The 23,940-nt window shown below is 38.8% G+C and overlaps 1 long non-coding RNA gene across 1 annotated transcript in view; it reads left to right on the top strand.

Annotated features, from left to right (window-relative positions):
* Positions 1–19,983: 19,983 nt before the first annotated feature.
* The window catches only part of LOC125384942, a 138,818-nt gene continuing 134,861 nt past the window's right edge, over positions 19,984–23,940 (top strand). The window contains exon 1 of the long non-coding RNA XR_007223796.1: positions 19,984–20,048. This is a non-coding gene — a long non-coding RNA (uncharacterized LOC125384942). The remainder of the gene's footprint in view (positions 20,049–23,940) is intronic.

Here is a 23,940-nt window from a genome sequence, read left to right as displayed (position 1 = left end):
TCTCGTACCAACGATCGAAGGGGGGCGATGTCTGCGATTAAAGTTTGTATGCGTCGTTACATGTTATATGAATTTAAGAAAAGTACAAGATATCTTTCGTGTTATACGAGTTTAAGAAACTCATTTTAAGAAGCAAACCATTCATGTCTTCATAGAGTTTAACCGTAGACCAACAATTCTTTGCGTGAGACCGCATCGGTTATGAGATGAGTAAGAAACGATCGTAGAATTAAATATCCGATATATCGAAGTAAAAAAGTACTTGTTATACTTTTACTGCGAAAAAACTGTCAGTATTTCTGCACCCACCTCGTATATCTAACGATATAGGTCTATGAACGTTCTATAACAGCCGAATCTTGGTTGCATCGCGAAAATAATCGCATCTGCCACTTGATAATCTCGCGTACGAACGTTCGCCTCGTTACGCATCGAGCACGCCAATTACAAACACAATTATGCGCAAAAGGCGTGAGCACGAGCTATACGTTGGCGGATCGAATTCACCCATCACTACGCATAACCGTAACATACACAAATGCACGGAAAAATGTACACGAGCGTAAACAGTTGTCAGCGCGCCGTTTAGACGCCTGCTGAACGTCAGTCGTATCATCGATACGGTTTCTCGTTAATTTCAGCTTTCATCTCAAAGAATCTTGCGCAAGTGCAGTAACGGTGCAGTCAAAAAAGCAATATCCGGCGAGCATCGAGCCGTTAATTATGCCATCGTTCGTGTCGTCGCGCTGGATGTCGTGTCGTCGTATGCGTATGAAGTATTTCCATTTCCATGATTGGACCGACGACGAGGAATTGGCGGCGGCCGCGTGTACCGCCGCGACAGATGGAGATTCGTGATTCCCCGCGTGTAGCATGAGGAACGGGTCGAAGGATAGAGAAAAGCCAGATATGCCGTTGAAGAGGCAGAGAGAAGAGAGAAAGAGAGATAGAAAAGGAGGGAAAGAGGGAGAGACGTTGGCAGTCGCCGGATGGGAGGTCGCCGCGTGTTAGGGACGCGCCGCGTGTCAATTAAGTGGCTCTGACCGGTGAGATACGGGAACTCCTTTCCATACGGATATGCATACGCTCGCTCCGAATCCGCTTCGGTTATCGTTTACACGTACCTATGTGCACGTATATACGGACGAAGACTGCAACAATGTGCCACGGACTGATGCCCGACAGAGAGCTGTTGATTTGTTTCGCTCTGAAAAAGCGTCCAAGTTGCGAGACCACCTACGAGAGCTAGGTCTTTTCCAAGTGAAACACGAGTTTCGTTTCTAGGACGTTTCACGGCAAGTTACGAGACGGTGTTTAGGATGATTAAGGGGAGGGTTGTCTTTTAGGTTTCGATCGATAGGGACTCCTGCATTTGCATCTCCATTATGTATACGAATAACCGACCGTTTGGATATTTTCTTTGTACAGAATGGCTGATTAAATATCACCAAAATTATTTTACAAAAGGTTGAAAATGATCGACCAATAGGATCTACTATAATCCGATTAAACGATTCGATCTTCCGAATATATTCTTTATTCGCTGTACGCGAAAGAAACTAGAGACACAAAGGTCCATGAAAAGTGTTACCGATACACGAGAAATAACGAGATACTCGGCTACGATGGAAACTTTTGACAAGTTGACGGTGTCTTTGATAAAACGTTCTCCGTCGCTTAATGGAATAAACGAAACTGAAAATCGCTCGAGGAGTACCAGTTCTTCTCCGACGAGCAACCACTTATCGCTAAGTACGTATAACCGCAAGACCGACGCAACTTATAAAGTAAATGTATGTATACATTTTGCGTAAATGGGCTCACTCGTTTCGTCATTTCATCGTATCCTCCTGGGATCCCATTATGAATGCGTCCTTTTCGATCTTATTCCATCTTCCTCGTTTTCCTTTTAGTTTACCTTTGTCTTTGTCTCTTTTCCTTTTTAACATTTTTCCTCCTCTTTTTCTCCTCCTGTCTATATCGTAGCGAGAACACGAGACCTCGTTACGATGACCCCAGCTGGAAATGTTCACGAAGGCCCTATCCATCGCGATCAAGAACCGATCCCTGTTTGCCTTCGGTCTCAATGACCCGGGCATCACGAAAGTATTATCCTTCTTCTTTTCTTTTCCTACCTCTGTTCACCTTTGACTTTTATTATCCACGAGGTTCGTTTCGAGATACCTTGTAAACGCAAATCAGATTTCCACGGTATCCAAGGCGAGATGTATATTTCATTCAAACTGCAGACGAAATCGTCATCGATTATCGAATTTTTTTTCTCTATTTCTAGATTTTTCTACAATCACATTCTGGTTTAGACAAGCGTGAAATTCTGTGAAAATATTGATTAACGAATCAGTGTTCGAAGTCTACGGGTGAAAACATAGGAAGTCCATTTTTGTTCATTCTCGAATTTTTATGTCACTTTCTGACCGCAAGCATTACGAACCATTCGAATGTGATATAGTTGAAATGTGGAACTATTTCTTTGTCTAAAGATATAATCCAAAGATATAAAGATGTAGAGTCCCTTTTCAGTAGTAATAAAAAATAGGTAATATGCATGTAGCGTGACTAATGTTACGAGTATCAAAATTTTGTATACGTTCGATAGAATGACAAAAATATATATTTAATTCGAAATAATTAATTTTACTTTGAACGTCTTTTAGATAATATCTACGATGATTCGTTTATTACGAATTTCGTAGCATAAAAAAGTTGATAAAGTAATTGTTCACACATTACGCTATACTATTATACATGCGAGATTGCTTATGTTTTAAATAGTATGCAAATTTTATTTATTTCTTCATATTAAGAATATAACACATTATGATCGTTTATTATAATCACGATAATTATATGAAATTGTTTTTTAATGGCTCACGCTATTAGTGTTGTGGAAATATTTACACAGTTCTGTACTGCTATTGCGTGCACATGGCGTTGTAATAAAGATAAATTCTATTCTAAAAGTGCATTAGCTATACGATTGAACAGATAAACATCTTCGTAATTAAATAGTAATCAGATCTATTTAATTCCAAACTATTTTTACGCCTTAAGGGATAAAAGAATTGCAAACTTTTATTTCAATTTTTATCTTTGCTCCAAGGCTTATGTCAAACACCCTTTTCTCGGTGTTTCGTATCGTTAAAAAGATTGTGTCCCAGATCCATTAATAAATATATTTATAAATGTATTTTAAAATATACAATTCGAATAATATCATCGTCCAACATAAACACGATCCGTCGATAAAATTCTAATAACGATTTTAAACATCAAATCGTGGTATCGTGAAAGAGATAACGATACGACGATCAATAGCGCGTGATATTAAAAAAATACGATTAGAGATTATCCCATCGAATCAGCTGGAAGGTTGAAAACGAGTCGCCTTGGCGTATACTTTTCGCGTATCTGTTGCACGAAGTAGAATGGACGGACCGAGGGGAAACAGTCAGCCACTGTGACACCGCGTTATTACTAAACTTTCCAGCCTGAATATTCACGAGGCATTATGTTTCCGTGAGAAGAAAAAAAAAAAGAAAAAAAAAGAAAGAAAGGCCGGACGCGTAATTAAGCACTAATGGAGAGTCCCGTTAGATCCCGAAAGAAGCTTTACAACGAAGCGTCAAAGTGCAAACATTAAATATGCCGTGGACGATTTTTAAGGATGCGTTACGGGGCCCGAGCTTACACCGTTAATGGAAGGATAAGAGGAACAGCGGGATGGTAGATGGTGAGGGATGGATTTGAAGGATGCGAGAGGACACGAGTATGAAAAGGGTGAAAGGGTCGAGGACCGGAAGTTCACGAGTAGGGTTGATGCCCGCGCGGGGGAGGAACGCCGAGCCAGAGGGTGAAGAGCGGTTTAACGCGTTTCCGCGGTAGAGCGGTTTAACGCGCACATACCGCGTCTTCGTGTGTGCTACCACGACGACTGCCGCTAGGATACCGTGTGTGTGTTAATGCATACGTATGAGCAGGTACATTGGCACATACAACGAGCCACACGAGCGTGTCTCGTTAAGGAAAGACTTCTTAACAGCGATTCTAGTAACGATTAATCAAACGTGTTTTCGGTCGGCTTCCGAGTCTCCTTTCTTAACTATTCGTATTAGTTTCTTTGAGTAGTATCGATTATAACAAAATTTCGATAATTTTGTGTCTTCTGTGGTGTTTGTTTATCGATTGCGCGAGATGATAAATGCGAAGCCGCAAGGAAGCAATTTTTCTACCAATACATAGGAATAAGAGAGAATAGCTATACAAACAATTACATGTCTTATTAATGAAGCACTTCTTGGCAGTAATTTTAGTAACGGCTAGTTAATCATCGTTTTCATTTTGTTTCTGATTCTCCTTTATTACTTTTTCCGATAATTTCTCTCATATTTCATCTTTCATATTTACATATGATGCAAAGGAAATATGGAAACAAAGCAGCGAGATTGATTATTCGCGTTAATACATATGTATAGTGAATACTTATAGACGTTTTACACATTCATCAACGGAGAATTAATTTATTCAATTGTACAGCGTTTCATAATGAAAGGATGCCAGATACACCGCGAGCTACGATGGAATTCTTAGCTGCACGACCTGCGCAATCTTTTAAACTTTTAGTATCATTACAGATGCCGATGAAGGAAGTTAACTTTTATAAAATGGCTGGTACTTTCGGTATCGAACAACCAATTGTAATTGCCTGTCAATTATTTCAAGATCCTATCGTTTCCGTCTATCGTTAGTGTACATAAGGAAGAATTGTAACATATTTGCCAACAGATTACTCGAGCTTGTATACAAGATACTTGTTTCGGCAGTGGGAGGTTCGCGTTACGGTTTTCGCAATTGTAACTTGGAATTTCTGGTTCGGCGTAATGCACCGGACATGGGAAGTTTCGAAGGTACAATTTATCACGCAGCCGAGGGAGTTACAACGTGGTCCAAATGGAAAATTCGGATTTAGCTTGGGCAACAACGCGAAGAAATTAAATGAGACTTACCGAAGCGATAGAGGGCTTAACTGCTACAAGATCCGTTGGAACATCGGCTCTGACTCTTGTTAGTTTGGAATTAACCATTAATTTCTCACAGCGCTGGTAGTTGATAGTTAAGAATTTTTTGGAAATAATTCCACGAAAAGTCCCAAATTGGAAACATATACAGAATGATTTAGGAAAATGAGCATGAGAAATCAAAAACTTGAAACAAATTGTTTGAAATATTACTTTGACAAAACTCTCGGAAGAATCTTACGTTATAGAGGAAACAAAAGTTCGTACCAAATGTTAATTATTCCAAATTGATCAGTATTATTTTATGGAGTTACGGATAACTCTCGAATGAATTTCAAATAATATCCAATATCTTTAGATGTCGTTTTTAAAAACGAAACGTATCTATTTGGTACATGAATCGAGACTTTTGCACAGTGTCGTATACGTTTTTACAAATTCCCAAATTTCTATTATTATATCATTACGTTCACCGTCGAAAGAAAAGTTCATCTCATATGGATGAAATTTATCGTCCGTTGATTCGATAAAGAGGCAACAAGAGCTTCTAATTATTAATTCACGCGTAATTTGTATATTTTGAGCAAATTTAAGCACCGTTATTGCAAATTGGCCAAAGTGTCCGGATACTTATGAAGGATAATGCGTATACGTCACAGCGCTACGACAGGGATAAAGGGGATAGAACAGCTTTCTAGCTTGTAATGAAATGCTAAACGCACGTTGAGGGTGCAGTCGCGGTGTAAAGAATGGTCGTGTAAAACTTTCGTGACGACTGGTGTCGTACTGTATTATCAGTGCCATTTGTAATGCTGATTCGACCAGTGGCCCGAGAAATTGTTCGCGTTTCACTCACCGTATGAAATTACGTGCGAAGCTATAAAGTATGTCACGTTGGTCAAGTAATTTTTATCTGTATTATTCGCGCACCGTGGTATGTCCATCGTACGGTGAAACAAACGTGTACGATTGCACGATGCGATTATATACATATGTAGTAATTTTCTTTTACGTAAAGCTTTAATTGTAATTATTAGTCGCGTGACGTACTTCCAGAGATGTCATCGTTCTAGTATTATCGGAATATAATTTATTAGCTACGAACAGTCTTAGATGTATTATCGTAAAGAACACTTTGAAAGTAATTAATCGATTTATACCTATTATATTTCTTGAGAGTATTCCATTGATTTTCTAATTTCTTATTTTATACGTAGTTAAGGAACTAATTAACGATCCATTGTTTTATTTGTTTCCATAAAATCTCGTCGATTCGTTCCACGTTAAAACATCGATTTCTTAAATCACTCTGACGATTAAATCGACAGTAATTGCGCTACTCAAGAGCATGGTTTAGTTATTTCAGATTGTACCAGATAAAGGACATGCATCGATTAAACTTAACCGTACTTTGCGTCATTTCTCTGGTTGTTTTATTATTTTCAAACGACACGAAGAATCGCGTGTCTGAATATACAAAAGTTTCACGTTTTCCCACCCGTAACGATGACATTAAATGTTCCGTAATCGTAAGGTTGGCACTTAACGAGTGAAAAGATTTTAGAAACCAAAGTTGATCTCTCGCTGCCGAGTAACTTATACAAGCGAATTACCGAACAAGCTACGACATATCATGCTGCAGAACCATCGAGACAATTTAGCCTCGTAGCACGATCATATCCCCGAGTGATACACCGGCGATGGCTGTTTGGGAGTGTGCATCGGGCAACGAATCATTCCCATAATCAGCAGATAAGGAAACGGCAGAAGAGCGTGCAACAAAAGGCTACGTAAACGGTAATCTACATCCTCGTAGAAAAGGTCGAGCGCGGTACAGAAACCATCCGCCCCTGGAGGCGGGTAGGCAAGACGTGGAGCGGCCAGCACACGATCTATCCTCGTCCGTGCGTGTTCGTGACTTGGGTCGGGCCTAGGATCCTGGGCCTGGTCCGTTCTCTCGGCTAACGTCTCCCACCAACATCGGCACCAGCAACGTCAGCGAACGAACCCAGGCACCGGTATACAGTACGAACGAACGTTAACAGTATACACACCCGTGCCTTCTGCTCCTTCGTCTTCGATCCTGCGGCCCTAAGGAGCAGTCACGGAGCAACCCTTGCTGTAGCGGGCGTTAGAATGCCCAGGGGGGACGGGCGAGGTTGTAAAGGAGGGCGAGGATGGCATCAGACGGCCGCGAGGAAGGGAAGGGGAGAAGGCAAGTGGCGAAGAGGTGGGCAAGAGGGTCGACGGTTTGGAAAGAGGAGGGCCAGGAGGGAGGCAAAGACTCTCCGCAGGTCGATACCATCGCTAAGAGCCACCAGGTTCAGGTCTCCCGCTGCTTCTATGCACCAATGAGAGAGACAGAGAAACGAGAGGACGAACATCCAGAAAGGGTGAGAAGGATGATGATGATGAGAGAGAGAGAGAGAGAGAGAGAGAGAGAGAGTGAGATGGAAATAGAGGAGAAACAGAAAGGTTAAGATAGTTAGAGGATGGAGGATGGGTATAGGAGGCTTCCCCGTAATTATTCAGCAAGGAGGACCCGCGGGTCAAGTCGGGTTATCTTAGCACTAGGATGCAGGGTTATCTACCCTGCCTTACTCTCGTTCCTCCCCGTCGTTGGACCGAGAAACACGCAGCGGGAGGAAGAGGGTCCTTCCCTCTTTGCCTCGTAAACATTCGCTGTTTCGCATCTAGCTCGCTTTCTATATGAATATACGTGTATATATACGTGAAAACGATGTAGCAGTTGATACCTACCGATACGATCGAAGACACTCGGCTTTAGGAGTTTAACGGTGACGAAAGGCCGATGTTGATTCATGGGAATTACGACATTTCGCGATCATTCACGCAACCGTGGACTTTGCAGAGTTTCGATCAGTGATTAATGCGCGTGCAACTCGAGTGGATGAAGGAAACGATGGGGTATACAGGGTGAAAACAAAATACGTAGATACATTTTGGTATTGTCAAATGTTTAAATAACGACTGTTCCTGTGTATTTATTTCCGATGGAAAGGAAAATGATCGCGGTACTTTCGATTTTACGCGTGATTTTAAAGTAAATAAAATGTGTTTCAATCTCGAGAAGGCAGAGTTTCCAAACCTATGTTTATCTATACTTTCATTTTTAGAAACAGCGTGATACCGTATTAAAGTTTGGCCACCTATTTCGATTACACTCTGTACGTGCTATGAACGCGTGCTAGGATAAGTGCAACAGATAAAAATATATACGTAGCTATGTGTGATTGGATTAGCAAGAGAAGAGCAAGGCTAGGAATTTCATATGCATACATTCGTTTATTCGTACGGTATTGCAGTTTCTACCTCGTCGTTTGAGAAACCTAACATAATTGAATATCGGTTCTGCTTGTATTTTCACCAGAATGGAGACTGCGCGAAAGAAACTTTTCGAATCAGCTGCCTTCTTAAAGAAGCTGGCCACTAATTACACACCAAGATAACAAAATATAAAAACCTACGAAATACGAATTCTCTCGGTTTGTCTTCCGAACGACTCGCATAGAACGTAATTTCTTACCATTTTCTCTTTCGGAACACCCTCTATATCCACCATTAATAATCAATCCGCGATAAACACAACTCGTTCTCTCTTCCTTCGTCCATCGCAAGAAGCTGTCCGGTGCTTCGATATTACCCACATACGTACGTATATTCGGTGCCTCGAAATTTCCGGAAGGTTTGATCGGTCCGGATGCTTTGTAAGGGGGAGTATGGATGGAACGCCAATACTCTGGTTTCTCGGGATCCCCCGTGTCACGAAGCGCGTCTAGCCGCAGACATACTTTCGTGTTACGTGTGCAACATTGACGAGGATGATCGCTCGCCCGTACCAGCACGCACACTCACGTGTATCGTGCAAGTCCGCGTGTACGTGACAGGCATATGGCCGCAAGTGTACAAACGCAGTTGGATACTCGGGTACAACCGCGACAATTGCGGGCTACGCGTTCACGGACGTGTCCCATTTGCCCGTTCGGCAGTTCTCGAGGATCCGAAGAGTATTACGTGGCTTTACGGTGTGGGTGCAAAGGACAGAGGGCGAAGGAAGGCGTAACGGGCAGAGGACAGGGACGACGAGGACACGGAGCAACGCATGTGCCACGATAGAAGGCACGTAGAGTCTCTATGCAGAGACTCCAGCTGCGCCATGTGCGTCGTTTGCCGCAAACGTGACGCTGCTCGTCATCAAGGAGCTCGGCTCCGAGGAGATGCGATGCCTTTTTATAAATCCTGCTTAAGGTGAAACGTCGCGGGTGCCAGGAGGCAACGCCCTCGCCGCGTGGATTCCTCGCTGATTTCTCGCGTAAACCCACGCTTTCCGGCAGATCCGCGCTCATCGTCAGATGCATCTCGCCGCTTGCACCAGTTTCTGCATGCTTCTTCGGGATTATGATCAATGTTTTTATGGTTTGTTACGGTGGTAGCAGTACCGTTTGCTACGTTCATCGAAATGAAACTTTGTTGGATATTTGAGAAAGTTCGTAACAAGGTCTAAGAAAAATGTCTACGTAATGTATACACGTTTTCATAGAATCAGTGTTCGTCGAGGATCATCGAATAAAACAAGTTATACTGTATGAGTTAGTGTGTTAGTTTAAACGATTTTGGTCTGCAATAATCACTATAAATGGTCAAGATTTGTTTGACTGGCTGTAAACATTGTTGGCGATAGAAATTGTTTTCGGTTACAAATAAGGATTATATGAACGTGAGCCATATTTTTGTTTGGAAATAATATAGAAACAAATTAGTCCTGTAAATTGTGAATTAATATAGAAAAGTTATAATTTATCAAAGTTTCCACTTAAAATATCGACTCTATCAAAGTTGATGTTTTAATACGACATTTTAACTTATAACTAACGTAAAATGTTCACGCGATTCTCCCTCGATACATTCGACGAATGCATCTTCTTCTTGAAATATTTATAACTTTTTAACAGGAGATAAGTCACAATGTCTGCTCGAATATGAGACACCAAAAGATACAAAGTGTGCGCTTATAATTCGATCGATTTATTAATCATCAAGGGATCAAGTATCCCCAGATAATGCACACACAATTCCTTAAGTTACATTAAACGAGTAAAATTACATTCTATAGTTAACGACTATCGAAATGAAATTCTTAGAAAATAGGGCATAGCGTTTCTTTCGTAAGAGAAAATTCAGCCTGCGTCCGGGTTCTCCCGGCATTTGATGTTCTCCGCATTTGAATGTACAGAATGGCCAGAAGATTTGGCCCCTGAAATACGACTTTCGACCGGGATCACGTTTAGAATCTCCTTCGTACGGATAATGCCAGTCGTTCTGGGTTTCCAGTGAAAATTAAAGAGGCAACGAGAGAAAGAGAGAGAGAGGGCAAGAGAGGAAGAGAGATAGAGAGAGAGAGAGAGAAAGAAAGCTGGAGGGAAAGAGAAATGGCGGAGAAAAGGTGAAGAAGGAGAGAGACGGAGATCACTGGTCTGATTTCACGCTCGGGCTGTTTAGCGATGGACGTAGATACGAGACACCTTCTCGAGCGTGCAGCAACAGCGGGATACCAATCCCCTGGTTGGTCGAGATCGTGACCTTCCATCCAGGGCGAATTTTCTCAAAAAAGTGGTTGAAATGGAACCGACCAAAAAACGTCAAACATACGTCCATAAACTACCATGTCTGCTTTGGACATATTACTGCGAACAATAAGACGAATTTTGTCGAAAAATGTTGCTGTTCTGAGAATATAGTTATCAAGCCTTGTGATATTATCACTTTCGTTTGATTCGCACTCTCTTCGTTATTAATAAATTAATAATTCGTGATTGTTGTACGCATTTGTTAAAAGCCCTAAAGAATTTTAATTAATATTTTAATTACTGACAATTAAAGTAAAATTGGTAGCAAAAAAGTTGATAATAATATGAACGCGAGGAAAAGAAAATGATTCAAGAGATAAATCTATGTATATTTGTAAAATTGCAACAAACGTCCTCTGACTTCTACATACAATTCCACGTTAGTCTCAAATTCTCGCCGTAACCGCGATACTAGCATTTCACTACGGTCCTAACAAAATTTCGAATTATTCTATATAAAATTTATAAGTGGATTGAATATTTATGCGAATTCGTATTTTCACGAATAGAATTGACAGAGTGAGATCCTGCCAGGGATTAGTTTCATTTACCAAGTATTGTTAGAACAGCCATCGTACTTTGGATCTTTTGTACATGTTTGCATATTACGTGCATTCCGTAAATTTTTCTACCCTTAAACTTCCCACAAACGCATAAAATTCTACTCGTAACATACGTATGAAAAAGTTTTCCATGACAGACGTTGAAATACTTTGGCGAGTCACCGTGCATATTTATCATAATCGCGTTATTAAAATCTCTTTACATCTCCGACGCTTGTAAGGTACATCCACGCTCGTGCCGATAATTCTTTTCTGTTTGTTCAATGCGCCTTCGAGCGCTGCGTGAGTACGTGCACACGTCGAATCGTGGCTTTGCGCGCGGCCAATCCGTGTTTCGCGGTATGTACACTCTGTATAATATATATTTCACACACATGCGCGCACGTACACGCAGACACGTGTACACGTGTATACCTATATGTTTCAGAGCGGGATGCTGTAGATAATCCGCACCGTCGGCAGAATCAGGCCAGAGAAATTACCAGCCGGCCGCGATTTCCCACGCAGCTCGCCTTGCCCGATCGCGAGCGCAAGAGTGTTTTTAGAGTACACGAAGTTGCCGGTTCCGAGGGAGATTTCTGATCGAGATTAAAGAGCAATCGTATCGGTGCTCGATGCGATGTCACTAACGTGCAAAGTATTTGTTGTTTCGGCCGCGATACGAATTACGTTCGATCGTTCTTTACCGAGCTGCGTGCACCACCCCAACCACCTTCCATCGATACTTATCGTCTATATCTTGTAGGTATTGGTAGTGGTGAACGTCGCCAGCCGTGTCGTTGAATGTATCGATGCTTCTCGTTAAGATTTCACGTGTCTCAAGCACGTGCAGATTTATTACCGTTTGATGCGGTGAGATCGAGAGTGATCGAGTTTGTTTTGTTTATTGCTATTTTTCTTACGATAAGCTGCTTTGAATTAAATTGTCGACTACAGATACTAGGATATCAGGATTCTCTTGTTCGATTCAAACGATAGTATAGTATAGTATAGAACTTAATTAGTACAACTTTCAAGCTACGAGTTATTATTATTATTAACAAATTATCACGCGTTATAGTAACAATTTGTAGCGTAAGATCTACAACTTGTAACTTGTCGGCTCCTTAATATTATTAGGTGATAAATTAATACCCTGAAGGTATTCAGCGCGAATCGAACGCTTTTCGTTGCTTTTATTTTCTAATTACATATAAATTCACGTACATCGTATGCATCTTACAACGCGAACAAAATAAAAGGATCGGCTTGCGCGATGATATAGTACCTCTTGGTGAAATTGGCGGAGATTATACGTATGCAGAGAATTGGTTTCTGAAAATATGCGATATTTAAAAAAAATGTAATACACGTCCACTTGGAACGTAAATACCTCTGGACCTGCAGTTTTGATATTTTCTGCTTATAAAAGTTTGACGAAGAGAAAGAGAGAGGGAGAGGGAGAGAGTCGTTTCTATGTATCATTGATAAAATTTCATCGAATGAAATGTTAATCTTGAATCAATAAATTCCTGTCCATCAATCAATTTCTTCTGTCAGAACTATTTCATTCTCCTATAAATACACAGAGCTTTGGTGGAAGTTAGTATTCGGGAATCTATCTCTTTGCATTTTATTTGGTATTTACTTACAATTTATATACATTTCGATTAGAAATTGATTCGATCGTGAATAATATCTTTTTCGTACTATCAAAGATCAAGAGGTGTACAGTCTCTTCGAAATCGAATCAAACTCTTCATTAAATCGAGAACGATTATTTCCAAAAAGGAAATATATTTTATACTTTATATGCTTTTTGATTGAATCACTGATCGAACGAAATGCGAGAGAGATAATACGACATTTAATTTATTAGATAAAATTTAAGACTAACTTTATCTCTAATAAATATTTTACAAACATAAAGAATACGATATTACGTAAGAGTCACTAAAGTTTCCTTCTCAAAGCGAAATAATTAAATTTTACTCATTAATGAAATTGCAATTGTAATTCTAGAAATAGTTCTAAAAGGAAAAATAAATCTAATATAAAACGATTGTATACAGGATTAATTTTGAACTAATATCTTTGTAAGTAAGTATAGTATCGTGTAAAAGTCGTACGGGTTTCCTTTCCGAGGCAAAATAATTGAACATCACGTCACTAATTAAGTTACAGTTCAGTACTTCAAATTTATGTTCTTGCCCAAAACAGGAAAAATAAATATGGCTTAAAACGATCATAGACAGAAAAGTTGTATCATATCAGTGAATGATATCTTAATGAGAGAAAGAACACAGAAATAAAGTTTCACGTTACGTTACTTTCGTTCGTGTGTAATATTTCATAGTACATAATATGAATTAAAGATGTAATTACACTAGTGCGGATAGACAAACTAAACATAATGTGTTTCTGATTTGAATATTATGACGGTACTCTTGTAGTAAATTAAATTAATTTCTGCTAGGGCAAGAGATTGTTAGGTAGATAGGTAACGCTGTCACTTGTGAGTTATTATCACGTGAGTTATTATCACGCGAGTTATTATCACGCGCGTCTATGCATTCACCGTGAAAGACGTCGCGCCGTAACTGCATCTGTGACTGACATTGCCTCTGGAAACCGTGGAAATGCTTCGGTGCAGTTAGGGTGATTGCACGTCGTTACATTTCGTGGAAAAGGTTAACTGCGACTACGATGTTTGTGCGTGCTCCTTTAAGTGTTATAACACAACACGTCTCGTGAATATTCCACTGACTGATGTCGCTTAACCCTTCGCACTCGCAATCATTTTATAACGTTCCCTTGCATCAACTTGGTAATTAAGAACCGGATTTGCTTGAATAAATTTTGCAACTAACTTTTACTTCTGTGATTAAGATACATTAGTTCCTATTCTCAATTTATCAATGTATATTTATATTTCATAATTGTATAACGTTCTTAATAACGTTGCATAAAGTTCGAATTCGTCAAATTACTTCGAATTGATCAAGTTCGATTCAATAGCTTTTACTTTCTACTCTTTAATTTTCATACAAGAGTAATTTCATGTACGAGTAGATGCCTTGTGTGTCTAGAAAGTATTTGTTTAAGATATTTAATTTTACAAATTAGATCGAAGAAAGAATTTAGCTATGAGTTTCATAATATCAGTTTTGAGTTTGAGCTACGAGTCTATTCTTGGAAAATGCATAAACTCTGTAGAATGTACGATCATGAGAATTATACAACATCTTGCTGGCAATTTTTGAACTTTTTTCGAAACGTAAGTTACTAATAACGATTAACAGACGAGGATTTCGAATTTCATTTTTTCTTCTACCAAAAGGAGCGAACGTTTCGATACATCCAATATTACCTAACGCTTCCACAAATACGCCGGAAAAGAAACAATTCGAACAACCGTCCCTGCGCGTTGTCTTCGAATAATCAAAGCTCCGCATTAAATACGAGTAACCATGGCTTATCCCAGTTATCTTCGGCCTACTCTGCTTTCTTAGAAGCTAAACGCTTTCGCGTTCTCGCCTTACCTGCCGCGTATGCTGCCAACCGACCACGAAATAAGTAGAACAATGACACCTCGACCAACGTCATGATAAACGTAAACGCAGCATTACCATCCTATCAGCCATGCTGTATAGAAATTCCATTTGAAAGTAGAAAGTTTCATTGTCCATCGATTTCTACGAACCATCACCGAGCAACACGTCTGTCTGACATATTCAATGCACCGGAATCGACATTTGGTGAGTCAAATTTCGCGAACGCGTTAATTACGGTGTCGCTTCTTCTGCATTGTCCTTGGCAACACGGAACGCAAAAGAATGCACCCTCGTGCAACTCGTACGTGCAACGTACAACGAATGTACAAAGTTACGAAGACTGTTTCGCGGAAGGGTAAGGATTTAATTACTAAGAACGAAGCGATCTGTGACGCAGAAAAATGTCTTGTGCCTGAGCGTAATTTAATTAAGATAATTGAAGAGACCACCGAGCAAATAATTACGAGCGGAGAACCTTCCCCTCTCTCACTCTCCCTCTCTCGCTCGATGGAAATGAAGTCTCCAATTGTTTAATTGCTGGATTTCGCGGACACGTCGAGAGAACCTTGATGACGGCGAAATGATAACTGTATCACGAGAGAAATTGAAATTGTTCGGGTTAAAGGTCGAATGGTAATTCAAGCAGTCGACGATTGACTTATGATGAAAGAACTTATGGTTGAAACGATACTAGTTAATATAACAATACCAGCGAATGTCTGTTTAACTTTTAAGTAATGAAAATATCTTTTTAAGCAAGGAATATCGCCGGTAGATCGATCGTACTTGACAAGATCGTCGTGAGAAACGAAATTTTTCGAAGGTTTTCGAAACGATCTATAAATCACGTCAAATCATCGGGACTAAAAAATGTGTAAAGTAGCACGAAGTAAACCTCTGACTCTCCAAATTTTCAATTTTCCAAACCGTCATACCAACTCTGTTAGAAGCGTTTCACGTGCTAGCAGAAACCTCAGAAAGATCCCATTTCCCGGAACCCTCTCAAAAAACTTTCCTCTGCTCTGCAAGCTCGTAGTTTCCGCTACGTCAACCGCCATCGAGTACTCGTGTATAAATCCACCGGCATCGAATCCCCATTACCACACGTACGAAGCATTTACCCAAACACAAGCAGCAATGTTTACATTGGCGGAACGTTTAGCAAACAATAAACGCGAAGACTTATGCGCTAAAACCGTTCGGTATATCGGTCACAGTGACAACTTTCAGCAAACAAACAGCTAGAAGGATCGCAAGCGAGCTTAGGTTTCGCTCCCTGGACACTACAATCGACTATTATTCGCCGTCAGAGAGAAGGATATCTTCGCGGCGAATCTTCCGCAAACGTAAAACCAATGGTGTCTCTTAACACGCTCCCGAGGGTGAAGAGTGGTGGCCAGCCTGTGTGTAGAAGCGTATTTTAATGTGGCAGAAACGGCGGTTTAATCTGTTGGCCGCATAGAGCGCATACCAGGCGGATTCGTTGGTGAAACGAGGCACGCACTCGTGGCGAAACACGTACTTACGCCGTATACGGATCGACGATTATCGCGATGCGGTCGCGGCGGCTTGTCCGAGTTAAGAAATAAATCAGGCCAACAGTTTGGCATTAATTGAGCTGCATTGTATAACAGCGCGCCGGTGAAATACGCCGCGCCATCGATTTACGATAGATAAAATGTACTTTATGGGGATGTTTCCGAGGGCGGCCCGGTTGTTTACTGCTCTCGCGGCGCGCCGCGATCCACCGACGATCGCAGGAGCACGAAATGCGAAGAAGAAACGCAGCAATGTGCAACGACGATGGATAGAATAGGAAGAGAGAAGACAGAGAGAAGGTGAGAGGAAGAGCACGGTGATGATGGTTGCGTCATTGACGTTGAACGCACGATCGTGCTTCTTTTATGTCGGAGTTGTCGTTTATTGTTGGCTTGAGCGATTCTTCGCTCGGTGTCGATGGTATTGTGGGAATAATTCGTTGGAATGGAAACCGGAGTTTAAAATGAACGAGAAATCGAGAAGATAGGATTGCGAGCAGTAAACAGAGTTTGAGACAGCCAGTTTCTACGATAAAACGTCACGGTTGATCTTGTGCGGAATAATTATAGAAAGAAAACACGAAAAGGGTGGTCTCGTACGTTCAAAGTCAGAACGTAGAATTATTCGGTTTTAGATAATTAGTTCTAATTTGGAATGTAGAACACGAAACGTTCTAACGAAGAAAAGATATGATAATTTCCGCATAGCGGTTTGTGCATGATTAATGGATGTTTTTCAAGAATAATAATCATAATTTCTTAGAGTTCAAGAAGCGTAGCGAAGAAATACGAGTATTTACATTTGCCGCAATAATAATCGTAGAATCGTCTCTCCAGAGATTTTATCATCGCCTACGATGATTAATTGTTCGTCGTAATACTCGACATTTTATTTAACAGGACATTTTAGAATATAGATATGTAATGTACGTACGATATATGTATATAAATCATACTTATTCTAACTGTACAGATACGTGTAATTCGAACAAAACATTTATAAATAACGCGTTTACGTAAACTACTTGCAGTAACATCTTCGGTTCTACGATCTACTTCTGCACAGTACAGAGAACCTTAAAACTTTTAATTATTATCAACAATGTATGTATGTATCTCTTTCATCGAATAATAATTAACATTTTGTAGTTCATACATTTTTATAACAGAAATATTAGAATACAATTCTATAGTGTAGCGTTTTTCATCGCGAATAAGGAAAAGATAATTTGTAATTTAGTTGTGTTAGACGTTACATATACGTACAAACGGATATAGTCTAAGATGCCACGTGTGCGTGGTTAATGATCGGCGCTTTAAGCCTCCTTTTTCCGCATGTTAAACCCATATATCATACAACTAATTAACAGCACGTGTAATTACTGTCTACCGTAATGCGAGCTAGTTCGTGGGAAGGGCTGGGCACCCTTTGACACGTTATAACTACTCAGCTCAGTTTCTGTCGACGTTTGACTTCTTAGAATTATAGAAGATTTCGCAGCAAGAAGTTACCTCGTTGTTCGGCACTGTAGTTCGGAGACAGAAACTCACGGTTAGACGTATTCAACTTTGAAATTTCGATGGAGTCGATTAGTGAAATATCGCGTTATTCTTACAAAATTATCGTTTACTATCGTAATAAGTTATACAAGGTTACGCGAAAAGTATGAAATTTCAAAGAAATCAGAATGGAAGATATACAAAAATATAGCAAAAGAAAAAGAACAAATTTTCATCTATACATATCATGTATTGTACGAAAAAATTATACTAATGCCGGAAAATACGTCACTGTAAGTTTCTAAAATTTCAATGAAAAATTATGAATTGCTCTACGAATTGAATTACTTTTTTACGTTTGTAAAATTTCTCGCAACTTTCGCAACTCAAATTTTTAATTTAATACGTGTCAAGAATTTATTACGCGACGGTCAAAAATGTTTTCGTGTTTCTCAATATCATTTTTTTATGTTATTTTCCTTTGTTTTCACGAAATTTGGGAATATTCAAGATTTCCTAAATGCATAAATTTTATCATTTTCCCAACGATGTTTTGCTTTATCGAATTGGATAAAAAGACTCGACTCTATCTCGCCACTATTTAAAACTGCTGCTGATAATTTGCAAGCCATCTCGGTACCTCGTAAAGATGCGACTTACGACGTTATTTCACCATAGTTACGCCATTCTTATCCCTGTTTTATCTTTTCTACAACGGGTATCCTCGACACTAAAGATCCGTCCTTATCCTGGCCCTTCTTCTATGACGATCAAGAAATTTTCTTAGAGATACTGCAACAGGGTAAAACTTTTCATCGATACCGTTTTCACGCCTTCTCTTTACATTTTTCGACAAATCTTTGAATTTTCTATTTCGTTATTTTTACTAATACTTTTATTTTCTTTATACTTGTCATATACACCTATGGATATGTTAGCAAATTTAAATCCATCAAAATTGACGGGATTCAATTAGCTGTCTTTTTGTAATTATTAAAAGAACAAAATTATTAAACGTAAGAGCTTTTGACAAAATTAATATACAGAACACAGAAAATTAATATATAAAAATTCGTCGTTACTAAATCATATTTTACTTTAATATCAATCTCTCTTTCATAAAATATAACTCGACAAATTTTAATCAATCTTTTCTAAAAATAATAAACTTCAATCGCTTTAACTGATTAGCTAATAACTACGAACTCGTGATAGTTTATTTGACTTTAAACGATCAGTGAAAAGATCCAACATATTAAACTCGTATTACGTTCAACGATAATTTAGAGAAATACGAGTATATACATACGTATTTTATTTTACGATCGAATTATATCCTTTGTTCCACCGTCTGTTATTCTTCTATTGATTTTAGAGTTACGCGTGTGAAAGGCGTATTGAAAAACGAAAAATCAAAAATGTCTCCTCTCGATTTTGACCCAGTTTTCAAAGGTATATATGCACACGTGTAAGTACACACGCGTGCGATTCATGCACGTGTACGTCACAAAAGCAGTTTAGTATCTGACGTCGAAACTCGTTTATGACTAGTCTATAGCGCCGTTGTTCGCTCTGTATTCTGGTGGGTATCAGCTTAAAAGCAGATTCACACTTTGCCACGGTGCAAGGCGGTTTATTGCTTCCATATATCCTTAGGTAACTGTTCATTCATGTTGAATCGCGTATTGAAATATTGCGTTCCCCTTCGTAACATGTGTTTCGATTGTGGGCAAGAATCAATTTTTCAAACGTATCACCATGTTCGCCAACTTTATGCGTAGGTACTCGTGTTAAGATTTGCGGTACAACTCCAGTTCCTCGACGAGCTTTGTCACAAAATGACTTTCAGTGACTTTTCGCTTTCACTGATGAATCTCCGTAGAAATACTTTACACGCGTATAATTAATTGTTTTTTTATTTTTGTAATCTATGTCATAAATTGCATTGTGTAGCGTATACATTTATTAATGATATTTTAAATCAGATATTTTATCAAATATCAATTGATACTATCTTTAATATTTCACAGACTGTAAATGTTAAAATAAATCTTATCGAAAAATTGAAATATGTAAACCTAAAAAATAGTTGTTACATTCATGTACTTGCTGTCGGATAACGAATGTCATTCTCCGTTTATAAGTTCCATTTTCTCTTTTTTCTTTTACAGATACGCACGCAACATCTACGATCTACACTCTCAGCGTCTCTACATCTTTTCGTTAGACGGTAATGTATTTTAACAGAGTTTTTATGGCGGTAATTAAAGGTATCATTAACTGTGTTTAGTACATGAAATATACACACGAAGTGAAATTGCCTGGTTCTCGTTGACCCACCAACCCATGGCCCAATGGTTTCAATTGCGATCTACCGATACTGCTTAAAAGTTAGAGATCATTTAATACGTAAAGTTTCTAGCTTCTTTATTTTTAAATCTTTGATAAACCAGAAAGACGATAACAATTAATTTAAAATTTGTTCAAAAGTGATTACTTAATAATTTAGTTTTCTTTGCACGAGTATGCCCGATTAATACAGCACGTAGAATACGATTTTAAATCGAAGAAAGCATAAGACTAATATAAAATATTATTCCCTATTTTCCGCAGTACATTCACTCGTATATATATTTCAGATAATTTGTAGTACCTAAGGAGTCGATAAATTTCGAAATTAATAATTTCGCGAGTACTTTATCTAAATTTATTCAGCATCGTCTATTAACACTTTTCAATCACAGATTCTTTAATTGGTAGCCGTACTACAAAATATATTATAAAATATAAATATAAAATATCTCTCGTAAGGAATAGGAAACGATCACCTCCTAGAACGATTACCAAAATATTTCAATAAAAATGAAACATAATTTACCAGCGTCGATAATTTATCGGTGAGCACAACAGACTTAAAATCAAACCTACAGTTTCTCTGCAAACGATTACGAAACAAAAGGAAAGCCATCGTATCGTTTAATATCACAAAATTAACCACGTGACCGCGTGAAAATTACGGTACTTTGCTGATGGCTATCCATTTATCCAACCATGGAAGTGCAAGCGTACTATACATTGGTATAACTGGCCGAGATAATTCGCTTTTTTCTTCGGATTCCGTGCAAACGTGAAAGATACGAGGAAACGAAAATCGCTATCAGTCAAACGTTCGTCCGAGTCGCATGTCGCGTTAATATCAGTTTCTTATGGCACGCGATCAACTTATAAGAACAGAGGGAACATCGAATTCTGATACGATCGTAAATTTAAATACAAGTGTTTATTTGGTCTTATGGTTAGATACATGTATTTATAAACGAGACTTTCGTACCTTCTTAATGGATTCTTTAATGCTGTCAGAGGCCGAGACGTAAGTTTTCTCGGATCACGAAACCTACTAATGTATTTACTTTAGCCACGCAACACGTTTCACAATCAAATTTCGTAATTTGATATATAACCCTTATCATTTTATGCGCCGCACATACTGGCGTACCTATTTTCGCTGTTAAAACCGAGATACCGGCCCTTTACGATATTATACGTTAGGAAAATACGGGCCGCTTATACGTAATGCAATTTTTACTTTCCCCTCTCTGCCGTTTTTTTTTTTTTTACTCTTTTAAAACCGTGGTTATCGACGATACCACCGCGATGTGATTTCCAAACACGCGGTAGTAGCTGTTTCTTCGCTTAGCTGTTATCTACGGGGAATTCCCTAAGATAACCGACACTGATGTTTCTCAAACAATCTATTTCAATAATAGATCGTAGGTAAACATTCGTTGCCGGAATATTGGATTTATTGATTGTTCAATATTTGAATCAATTACTCAAGTAGTTGTATCTGCAATATATCCGATGATCACACTTCGTGTAATATTTTCGTAACTATTGACCGCACACGATAAGCGATACTGTTGACGCAACTATACCTTTTATTTTTATGCATTCCGATAAAACGAATTAGAAAGTTGAAGAAAACGAGCATCGGTGTGTTGGAACTAACATTGTTATATAGAATAAAGACATTTCTTGTAAAAAGAAGAAATTGCAATTTCTGATGAAACAACGAATCGTGTTTTAGTAGCAGCGAATGGTTAACCCAAACATCTCTTCATTACGAAATCGAAATAAGTAAATGAAAATACATGTTGATAGAATTGCATTCACGTTAGAAATATTATCGTATTTCCCAACAATGCTCGCGGCTATTTAAAATCAAATCAGTATTTTCCCGCTATTCGATGTGAGAAATTTTCCAATGAAATCGCCTGTATAAATTTCATTGTCTTTCAGTCTTACCTACATAGTATGCATAAAAACTGCATTTTTTCCTACGCTTCGATTTTATCGCCCTATTCTCTGTAATATCCCACTCATTCCTGATATCATCGCGTTCCTTAAACGATACTCCATCTTAATTTCCAATCATAGTCAATTTTTTTATCGTATAATGTTCAGAGTTGGTCAATGAAATGGCGAGAGTAAGTCGTTGGTTCGTGCGCGATATAAAACGAAGTGGCATCCGTTGATCGTTCTCAAAGGAAGTGCAAACACTTATACGACCGTTCGAACGTGCGAAACACGCACGAACAGACTCCTCCGGCTACTTATTCCGTTGCCCTTCTCCGTCTGTCTCGTTCCCTTCGATCGGCATATCTTCGTTCGCGTCGTCCCCTCACGCTGCTGGACAACTGTTGCTGGTTGTGCATCCATTATTACAGCATTACGATTTGCCGCGGCTCCACGTGCACCCCGCTTATGCATATATGCAGACCTCTCATGCGCTCTTCCGCGCGTGTACAATCGTGTTTCAAATGTATGTACACATGTTAAAAACTTAAATATACACAGGCAAAGAATTTCCTTACGGTAGCGACGTATAAATACATCTAGTAGCAGCCAAGTGTTGTCTCGTAACTTCTTTATCGACGATATATGATAAGTAGACCGAGGATTTTTACACAGTTTTTGAGAATATAATTTTAAGAGAATGAAACCTCGGTAGAAGATTGTTCTACCTAGCAGGTATTATAAAAAGCACTAGGATTTTGAATGTTTTCTATATTTTCTCACATGACGTGGACTCTGTGCAATTTTACATTTTCGAGTCATCTAGAGATGTATAAGGCAATCTGATGACGACGAAATAACTCTTGTTCCTTTCGTTCATATTTCGGAACGGTTATGTGGAGTTTGGTCGGATGAAATAAATTCGTCGCTAAATCGAGGATATTTATGCATCTATGGAAATTTTTGAACTTTAAGGGCTACCATAATACACAATTTCGATTCGTGTAATTTCCGATACTCGAATATATGATATCCATGTGTTTATCCGAGGTCACGATTCGTGGAAGAAAAATATGTCTTTGTAAAGATGCAGAGTCTTTTAGCGCGATCGGTATTATTAACGATCAATGCTAATAAATTCTCCTACGTAATAAGAACAACGAAACGGATAAAGTTTGATTGTACATTGTACCTACATGTCGAGAGTCAGCTGATTATCATATTCGACGTTTGTAACTCACATAATGCATGTCTGGAGCTATCAGAGAAATTCTCTATTTTTCGATATAAGTAGCAAGCAAACAAAATTCTTAGAAGATGCCAGTTATCAAACAGTGTTATTAAAATTTCTACCAATACTGAGATATTAAATTACTTATGTAGCAACGAATTGTTATTTATCGTAACGTCAGGTTTCGATACGACCTGGTTGATGCATTTTTTGAGTTGCGTTCAAGCATCTAATATTCGTGCTATCTAATATTCACTCCTCATAGATGGTTACTTTACTACCGTTATTACGGCCACGTAGTTATTCTGACACACCTGCTGTCTGCAATTTCATTTATTTAGAGTACACGTGTACTGTAAAGAGTCTTTCGCTAAATAAACGAGTAAATAAATTTTATATGCTTTTCTACTGGATTATCTCAAGAATTTCTCCGCCACGAGTGCCGTAGAAGAATTATAAAAGCTCTTAAAAATACACGAGCAGAAAAAGAAGTACACGTATAATAAATAAGGTAGATGTAGTTAAAGAATAAAGTCCCTATCTAGCTATGATTCTCGACCGTCGAGGAAATTTTGTCATATTTACGAATTAACGA

Source organism: Bombus terrestris, chromosome 4 (genome assembly GCF_910591885.1).
Source record: "Bombus terrestris chromosome 4, iyBomTerr1.2, whole genome shotgun sequence".
Classification (NCBI taxonomy): Eukaryota; Metazoa; Arthropoda; class Insecta; order Hymenoptera; family Apidae; genus Bombus; species Bombus terrestris.
This window is presented reverse-complemented; position numbering and strand designations above follow the sequence as displayed.